Consider the following 10,189-nt stretch of genomic DNA (forward strand, 5'->3'; position numbering starts at 1 on the left):
AGAGAGATGACCAACAGAGAGGATGGGGCAGCAAGCTTGCAAGGAGGGTTTGACAGTCTGGCCCTCATCATGGGGAAGCACAGGGCTCCTGTGTGTGGGTAAGATGCAAACGGGCAGTTCAATGTGCTTTTTGCCACCTTCATTTCCACATGAGCTGCTAGGCAGCAGAGATGGCACCAGAGGAGAGGCTGAGGGCAGACACAGCTGTGGAACCTCTCCAAGTCTATGCTTTCCAGGGACAGACCACCAAGGTGAAGGAGGCAGACCTGGGAGCCAGCAGACAGCAAGGGGCTCATCACACTCTACAGAGAAGAGGACCAAGGGTGGACTGTGCTGATAGCATGGCCCTTCTCACCTGCCACAACTACAACAGAGAAAGAAAGTATGCTTAGGCACTTGAAGATGGAAGCCATGGGGCCAGAGGTAGAGAAGTCAAGGTGGGCTGTGCCCTTGGAGAGATGAACATGGATGACATCTCTTCAAGCCCTCTCGAAGAATACAGAGAAGGGGCTTTACATGATTGTGCTGATGGGGGTCCCTCTGCACTCAGGCCCCTCAAGCCTTCATTCCTCTACCCATCGGGTCCACATCAGCTCTGCATGATGCCCTTTGTGGGGTAGCACCTGGAAGCCACACTTAAAGGGCCAGTTGGGCTCCAGATGTAGCTCCTGGCACTGTATCCCTTAGATTAATTAGCCCCTTTTCTTCCTCTTCAGAAGGGTTCACAACCCACATATGCTTCTTCCTCTGCTGTGAGCAGACCCCTAACATGCTGCAGATGGGACACATTCCGCAGATTCAGGAGCTGCCTTCAGCTCCCACAGAGGAAGAAGGAGCACTTCCTTGCTGGGGGCTGAAGGGGAGCACTGTAAGATTGGCCACCCCCACAGGCTTAAAATTATCAGATTGCAGAGTCAGTCACAGCTTCTCTGAAGAGAGCCATCTCATACGAGGAATGGGGATATGGCAGCCCTTGGGAGCTGGAAAGAGAACTTTGACATAGCAGTGCAGAGACCTCTGGGGAGGACCTCTGTAACCATGGATATCAGAGAAGCAGGAAAAGCAGCTTCTGAATTTGCAAATACAGCCAGCAAATCATCCATGAACAGCATTTCCACCCCTTGCCTTTGCCATGAGATGCACACAGCTCAGCACACTCATGCTCAATGGCACCTGGAGAATCATAGAATCAGTCAGGGTTGGAAGGGACCACAAGGATCATCTAGTTCCAACCCCCCTGCCATGGGCAGGGACACCTCACACTACATCAGGCTGCTCAGAGCCTCATCCAGCCTGGCCTTAAACACCTCCAGGGATGGGGCTTCAACCACCTCCTTGGACAACCCATTCCAGGGTCTCACCACTCTCATGGTGAAGAACTTCTTTCTCATGTCCAGTCTGAATCTCCCCACTTCCAGCTTTATTCCATTCCCCCTAGTCCTATCACTCCCTGACATCCTAAAAAGTCCCTCCCCAGCTTTCTTGTAGCCCCCTTCAGATACTGGAAGGCCACAAGAAGGTCACCTCAGAGCCTTCTCTTCTCCAGACTGAACAGCCCCAACTCTTTTCAGTCAGTCCTCACAGGAGAGGTGCTCCAGCTCTCTGATCATCCTGGTGGCCCTTCTCTGGACACCTTCCAGCATGTCCATATTCCTCTTGTGATAGGGGCTCCAGAAGGAGGTGTTCCCACTGGACAGATGAGCTGCTCCAGCCAGAGACGCAGCCTGGCCCTCCAGCCACCTCCACCCACTCTTGGAGTGTCCCTCAGAGTCCTGGGGGGTACATCCTAGCCTCTCCTTGTGACAAGGCTGCCAGCAGGCAGCCAAGAACCATGTAAGCAACAGTTTATTGTCAGAAAATAGGAAAGAAACCATACAGCAGGTTTGCTGGCATTGTTGTTCCTTCTGCTTTAATTTAACCAGGAGCATTTCTGAGATGGAAAAGGGAGGCACAGACCAGCTGCATAGTTGTCCCACCACTGGACTCCTTGGTTTTGCTGTTGTCTAAACATGTCTGTGCCTTTCTGAGGGCTGAAACCATGCACTGGAACAGGCTACAACAGGAGACAAAAACATGCTGCTAGGAAGAAGAAACCTGGAGAGCAGGACCAGATGGTAGAACCCAAGGGACAGGAGTGCAGAGTGAGGCAGAGAGGAGGTTGCTGTGGGCTACTGCTGCAGAAGGGCTCTGGTGGGTTTGGCTTCAGAGCACAGCTGGTTCCTTATTTATCCATCACACTATTTCAAGCCCCTTCAGCAACTCTTCAAGAGAAAAAAAGGAAAAAGCAAAACTCAGCTCGGATGTGGCTCATGCAGAGCCACAGCAGCTCAGGGGTACCTGTCCATTTATAATTAATGAAGTCCTGTTTGCAATGATTGGACTGCAATCTCCCCTTTCCCCAGGAGGCTGGTCTAACCTCTCTGCTGCTTCAATACCTGGGGCAAAGAGAGGGGGCCTGGAAACCAGGAAAGCCTGAGTGTCCCTGAGGAGCACAGAGGCTGCTCTGACCAGGAAACCCGTCCTGCACTCCCTGCAGGAGCAAGCCTGCTCAGGACATCAGCCTAACAGGGGGTTTCAACTGGAGCACTCATTAGTCAGCTGTCCTCACTAAGGCAGGGGAGGAAAGAAAAGAAGGAAGCAGAACCTCTTACTATTTTTAAGGGCTGTGGTCCACAGAGAGGGAATGTTCCCTGACGTGTTCAGAGCACTGCTGAGAGGAGTGTGGAAAAGGCCCCAATAGTGTGAATTTCCATAACCCTGTCTTACTCCTTTCACTGGGGTCTTAACACCAGGAGGCTCTTTCTGAGGCAGCCATCAGACATCATCTTATCACAGACTGGAAGGGAACAGAGAAGTGGGAACAGTTGCTTGAGGATACAGAGGGAGCACAGGGTGCTCTTCTCAGTGGAATGTCTCCCTTCCTGGTGTCTGGTACCACTTTACAGGCAGCACTTCCTAAGGAGCCCTTGACCTGGAGAAAAGAAAAAAGAAGACAGATCCAAGCAAGATGACCAAACAGCAATGACAGAATAAACCAAGCAATCCCCAGACTCTGCTGATGAAGCTGTTCCTGAGAAATTGCTCCTGCACTGCACTTCTGTCAAAGGCACCAGATTTCCCTTGCATTATCTTAAACAACAAAAAGACCAGGGGGAAAAAAAATGACCTGAATTAAGCTTTGAATTCTACTGAGTGTTTAGGATTAAATTTGTTTCCTGCTTCTGATTCCAAAGCAATCTTCCTAAAAAGTAACAATTCTCATAACCTTGAAATTGTCATTCCTTCCTTAAGACCCTCACTTTGGCTGGCCAGGGCGTGGGAAACACGGACTGGAAGTCCTTCAGGCCATCAGCTTTGCATATCAGAGGAAAACTGATGATAGCCACATAGATCCCAAGATGGGAATGACAGTGGGGCTGACATTATGTCTGTATTTACTCTGCCATCCTGAAATTACAGGCTTGCTTTCCATCACAGGATTTTAGGTGCTTTCCTATGGATTTGGGCACTGGAATGGCTGCATGAGCAGTGATCTCAGCTCATTACAATGCAGTGATTTCAAGTGGATGTTTAATAGCTTATTAATAAGGGAATCTTAGGGAACTGCAAAAATTGGCAATTATTAGGTGGCCTGTGCTAAAGCTAAAGTAGTCAGTCATCAAGCAAGAGACTAGTTCATTGACACTTTACAGCCCCATTGGGTAATTATTTGATTAGGCTGAGTACCCAATTTCCCAGCTATGACTTCATAGGCTGGGAATCCATCTCTTTCATGACATCACAGCTCCAGAAGTCTCTCTAACCAGTTGCCATGCTGACTCTGCTGTCACCCACTCTACACATCGATGTGGTGCACAGCCTTAAGAAAAAGCCCAGACCCTTACAGGAAATAAGAATAATGAGGAATGAAAGTTTAACAAGGAGATAAACACTGGGCAACTTGCAGAGAACATGAGCCAAGTCCCTTTCCATGTCATACCACATCAAGTGCTTGGGGTGGGGAAGCATCCACTTCCCACCCAGAGAGGGATTATGCCAGGCACAGAACAAAAATCCCTAAGAGGATTACAAAGGTGACACTGATGATTTTCCTGCCTCTCCCAAAACTGGGCTTGGCAGTCAGGGCAGAATCAAGGACAACATAAGCCTGCCCTCTCTGTTGATGATTACCTCTCCCTCTGTGCAGAGCTCTGGCATGCACATTCAGGCCATGCCTCTGTCTTCCCTTCCCCTCTCTCATCCTGGCTGAGCAGGCAAGGCAGCCTCTCACAGCTTAAGTTCATAGCAGTACCAACAGCCCAGATGGTGGCCAGCACTCCGAGGCTGGCAAGCTCTGATGGCAGGTGGCCAAGAAGGCAGCAGGCACTGTGAAGGCAGGAGAGACTCCCTCCTTCCTCCCTCCTGGAGCCTGACCCTGTGCATTCCTGACACAAGGCAAGCATATCCTGGAAGGTGGCAGGGCTGAAGGAGGTGGGAAGCTCCCTGTGTCTCTGGGGACAGCAGCAGCAAAGCAGGGAAAGTATGGGCACAAGCCAGGAGTGCAATCTAGGAGCAGCTGAAAATGAAGCAACAGCACTAGCTTGCCTTATGCCCACAAGAAGGGACAAGGGCATGCTGGACAAAGAATGGCCAGGGCCACCCCAGGTGCAGGGAGAAAGTGATGTCTGTGGGAGCCCCTTTCAATACTACTTTGGTCTTTTGTTCTGTGAAAGGATGGGACAGACACAGCCTTTGGCTTTCCTCAGTGCTATTCAAGTGCCTGAGTTACCCCTGCCTTGCTGCCTACTTTCAGCAAAGGCAGTTGCCCTTACGGCACAAGTTACCTACATTGTGTCTTTCAGTCAGGCTCCGTTTCCCTGCAAGCTTGACTGCTACTGTGGGGGCTCTGGAAGGTATGAACATGACTGAGAAAGCCTTTAGGCAATACAAATCACCCAGCAGTACAGTGAAGCTAAAAGCCTTTGAGAGCAAGTTTGGAAGGACAGAGTCATAGTCCATCAGCATGGTTCTCACATCTGAGCCTGTGCCACCATGCATATCTAAGGCATTCCCACCATCCACAGGCTTCCTGCCAGTATGTATCCAGGGCTGGCTACCCTCCCTAAACCAGAGGGTTGGTGCCCACCTCTCTGGCAGCCCACTGCTTCTACCAGTGCTTCCACTGGGACTACACTTCTCCCCAGCACAGTTTTCAGAAACCAGATCCAGGTCCAGTGGCAGGACACCATCCCCACCCTAGAGGGACACTGACTTTTCAGACCAAAGCCACATGTGGTTTGGCACAAGGAATCAGCTGCCCCATTTTGGTTTCCCCAGCAATGCTGGCAGGAGCTGCTGTGACCTACAGTGATTCCCAAACCACAGAGCTGCTGGAGAGATCAAGGCAAACCACAGAAAATACCGCAGTGGCTGTTGATCAGCTCTAATCCTATGTTTACTTACCAGAACAGATCCAGCCAAGGCTAGTGGTCCCCAAGGATGCATTCATGCTGCCCATATAACCAGGACAGCCTCTTTTGAGGCAGCTGAGTGCTGCTAAGCAGAGGCTGGAAGTTGAAGGATATTCTGGCTTGCCCCTTTCTTTCCCTTGCAGTCTGACTCCAGATTGCCCTGAACTACGTCTAGCCTACAGCTCTCTGCCTTACCTGTCCCTGCCCCAATAGCCATATCCTATATGGCACCAGCCCCTTGGCCCCTGCTCAGCTCAAGCCTCCAGCTGGATTTGAGACCACTGCTAGAAACATTATAGCACACCTGTTCTTCAGATGAGGGTTCACAGCCAAGGCTAGCACATCTGGATTGTAAAACAGACATTTGGAAGTTTATCAACATGTTCCCAAACAGTCTAGGTATGGCAGAGACTCTGTCTCGATGCTTTAGTGGAGGAAGCAGCTGGGCTGGAAGGATGGTTTGGTGCCCTTCTCACGCCCCATGCAAGCTGGGCCAAGCCCCACAGGCAACCACGCCCCAGAAACCGAACTGCCTCTTCCTGGCACTAGAGGTCCAGGAAGCCGAGTTAGCGAGGCTCTAAGAGGGAAATGGGGAAGTTAAATCCAGCCCTTCCTACCCTAGAAGCTGCTGACACAGCTGCACCAAGCCCAGACCTCAGCCAAACATCTCCCCGAAACGCTGCCTGCTCTCAGAAAATCGTTTGGGAATCTGCACGGTGTGCACGGGGTGGAGGAGGTGGGGTGGGGAAATAACTGACTCCATCAGCTCAGTCCTGTGTGAAGCTCAGCTGCCAACAGCCTCCAGGGCGTTTGCTCTCAGCAAAGTCCTCAGCAGCAGCAGCATGAAGCTGCCACTAATGGGTTTGTCAGCACCGAGCAGATCTAAAGAAGGGCTTGCTGCCCTGAGTTGTTTCAAGTCCACAGCACCTCTCAGCATATTAGTTTCTCACATGTGCAGCTCTCACACCAATGCTAACAACAGCCCTCCCATGCAAGCATTCACTAACATACTGCTCTCTTGCCAGCCATTCCTCACCAACAGAAACACAGCTGACGCTTTGGGGTGTGAGTGATACAGAAGCACAGAAGAGAGGCAGAAGACCTGTGTAAAGCTGATGAAGCAGGAGGTAGCTTTGCCCCCAGCATGCAGGAGACCTTTGGAAACAGGGTGGTGGCTGCTTCCCACAAGGTCTTCAGGTGGACTAGGTCTGAGTTCACATCCTTCTCCTGATAGTAAAGCAAGGAGATGCTAGATATAGATGTGCTCTTCAGAACTACAGATGTCCTCCAGAATGAGGACCCCACATTCTAACCCTGCAACAGCCTAGCTGGCCACTGGCAGGGTCTCCTCTCATCTGCTTCCATTTTGCTAGTCCGCCTGCAGGTGAAGGCAACATTTCTGCCCTGCAGTACTGAGTGCCATGCTATGCTGTCATCACCCCTGAAGGATAGACACTCTTCTAACTCAGTGGCAGAGCACTGCACAAATAGCTGAAGACCTGACAAAAGCGGCACAAAAGGGTACACTTCCTTCAAGCTGGATCACTCTCTTAAATTCTCTGCAATGCAGTAGACTATAAATTCATTTATACCTGTTTTAGAGCCCTTTGGAGGCCTGGGCAGACCTAGCTTCTTTCACCATCTCCACCTGAGTGAATCTCTTCCCTCTCTAACCCACATGCTCTCAGTAGCTCTTTAGAGGCACTAATTCAAAGTGGCTCTGAGCTCAGAGCACTTCAGCAGAGGAGGCTGGGGAGACACAAGGGTATGAAGGTGTAACACCAAACCTTCAAATGCTGTACCTGCAGTGATGACCATGCAAATGCATTTCCACACAGCTTTCACTTGGCCTGATCCCTGTTTCAAAAATCTGGTGCTAGGGCTGCAGGGCTCCCATAAAATCCTGGAAATAAGAGCAACCTGGCTTAGGCAAAGATACAGAATAACACTGGCATGGAAAGGCCTGACAGCTTCTAAAGGGAGCCTATGGCTATGGAGTTGTGGCGCTGATGCTGGGACCAGCTCTGATGCAAGCTTCTTCTGTGATTTCAGATAAAGCGTCTAGCTCCAGCACTCAGGTACAAAGTGGAAAAGAGACCACCCCACGTGCCCACATCCCTTGCTGAGCCTTCTGGCACTGGAGTGAGCCGCATTACATAGAACAAAGGGCATACTGTAATGGAAAGCATCTGAATTAATGTGAGAGCTGTAGACATGCCACTGCTCAGGGAAAACAAGCACGGTTAGCTGCACCTACCACGTGCTGCAGCCAAGTTTGCTCCATGGGACATGGAGAACCTGCAAAGATGCTGGCAGTGAGAGGTACTGCAAGACATGACAGAGGAGAACAGGTTGGAAAACAAAAGGGGATTCAAAGCATCATTTGGATCTTGGTGAGAAATTTCCCCCTTGTATCTGGATGTGCCACTGGGCCCATCTGCCCAGTCCATCCAGACAGTGTATTACTGACAGAGGAGGCAATGGAGCTTTGCATTTTTCAGTAAATTGAGCTGGTCACCTCTAAGCTTTCAGGTCACTGGGTTTGTTGTCTTTTCCTCTGCCTTGGAGCATAAATCTGACCCCCACCCCAGGCCCTCTCCCTCTGAAACAGGCAGGTCCTGCTCAAGACAGCCAGCGCTTTGTTCAGTGGCTAAGCCAACACTTCCTCCCGGGGGAGAGCATAACTCTGCAGAGGCAAAGGTCAAGTGTGCTCTTCCCAAAGCTGAAGATTTGCCTTTGCCGGTTAATCCAGGCTGAGATCTCACAGCTGGCACACAGCTTCTCCCAAGGCCAGGAGCAGTCTTTGCAGGCAGAAGAAGGAGTGCACCTAGAGCACAGATACAAGGGAAGAGAGCAAACATACGCCCTTCACCACAGGCTGTCTAGGCACCATCAGGGAGGAAGCTAGGAAAAACAAATCTCCAACTGAAACTTTATCACTAATTTGTGAAATAACCCTGCATTCACCCTTTCAGGCCAAGCATCAGACAGCCAAGTGGTGCCAAACTTCCACATAGTTTTACATGTGGAAGTTACAAGCTTCTCTTTTTAGGCAGAAGCAGAAACAAGCCAGCTTCCCCACTGCAGTGCCTGGACACAGAAGCTCAGATGGCTTCTGAAAACACTCTGTAGCACCCACGAATGCTCTGCAGAGCTCATCCAAAACCATGCAAGGAGAAGCATGGACAAGGGAGTGGTGAAGGACCCCACCACACTGGTTTCACAGTGGAGGTAAGGAGCAACTAGGCTCCTATTGTCCTCACCTCAGCCAGCCATGAGCCTCATGGCCATAGCCAAGCAAGCAAGCAGTCCCAGCAGTGGAAAACATCCTTTGGTGCTGTCTCACACTATTACAGACTGATTAAGGTGGGATGGGACCTCTGGCGATAGTTCCATCCAGCCTCCTGCGCAAGACAAGATGCTCAGGGCTGTGTCCAGTTGGGTTTTTCAACTCCTCTGAGGATGGAGGCTCTGCAGCCCCCATGAGTGGCTTGTTCCAGCATAGTTCACTGATCTGACCTCTAAAACAAGTGGCCATTGGCCATCTTTGCTGCAATTAGTTGGGTCACTACCAGAGGAGCTGGGGGTGCCTCTTTTGTCGATATGACACTCATGGACACACACTTTGGGTGTGCTCTTGGCTGCACCTCCTGGCAGTATCACAGTGTCACAGTACATTAGAGGTCAGAAGGGACCTCCAGAGATCACAGGGTGCAACCCCCCTGCCAGAGTAGGATCACCTAGGGTAGTCCACACAGGAATGCATCCAGGTGGATTTTGAAAGTCTCCAGACTTTCCACAGTCTGGGCAGCCTGTTCCAGTGCTCTGTCAGCCTCACTGTAAAGAAGTTTCTCCTCATGTTGAGGTGAAATCTTCTATGTTCAAGTTTGAACCCATTGTTCTTTGTTTCATCACTGTGAACCACTGAAAAGAGCCTGGCCCCCTCCACTTGACACCCACCCCTCAGATATTGATAGATATTGATGAGATCCCCTCTCAGTCTTCTCAAGACTAAACAGCCCCAGGGCTCTCAGTCTCTTTTCACAGGGGAGATGCCCAAGTCCCCTAATCATCCTCATGGCTCTCCATTGTATTCTCTCCAGCAGGTCTCTGTCTCTCTTGAACTGGGGAGCCCAAAACTGGACACAGTATTCCAGGTGTGGTCTCACCAGGACAGAGTAGAGTGGGAGAAGAACCTCCCTAGACCTGCTGGACACACTTTTCTTGATGCACCCCAGGATCCCATTGGCTCTCTTGGCCACAAGAGCACATTGTTGTCCCATGGAGAACTGCTGTCCACTAGGACTCCGAGCTCTTTCTCTGTGGAGCTGCTTTCTAGCAGGGCAGCCCCTAACCTGTTCTGGTGCCTGCTGTTTTTCCTCCCCAGATGCAGCACCCTGCACTTGTCCTTATTGAACTTCACAAGGTTTGCCTGCACCCAGCTCTCCAGCCTGTCCAGATCTTTCAGTAGTCCCCAAGGGGCTTCCTCAGCCCCCAAGTTACATGGTTGTGTTCAAGAGGCTGAGCCCAGAGCACAAGGGAGGTGTCCCCCTCACTCGCACTGACCACACAAACACAACAACAATGGATCCAGCCCTTGATATTTCACTTCATTTATTGCTTTCTGTTCCAGGTGAATGAAGAAGCATGGAGGGGGCAGCAGGGGACATCATTTGGCAGGAAGACTTTCTTCTTGCCTCTGAGATTGAGGAGGACTTACCCTACAACTCCTCTATACA

Source organism: Indicator indicator, chromosome 4 (assembly GCF_027791375.1).
Source record: "Indicator indicator isolate 239-I01 chromosome 4, UM_Iind_1.1, whole genome shotgun sequence".
Classification (NCBI taxonomy): domain Eukaryota; kingdom Metazoa; phylum Chordata; class Aves; order Piciformes; family Indicatoridae; genus Indicator; species Indicator indicator.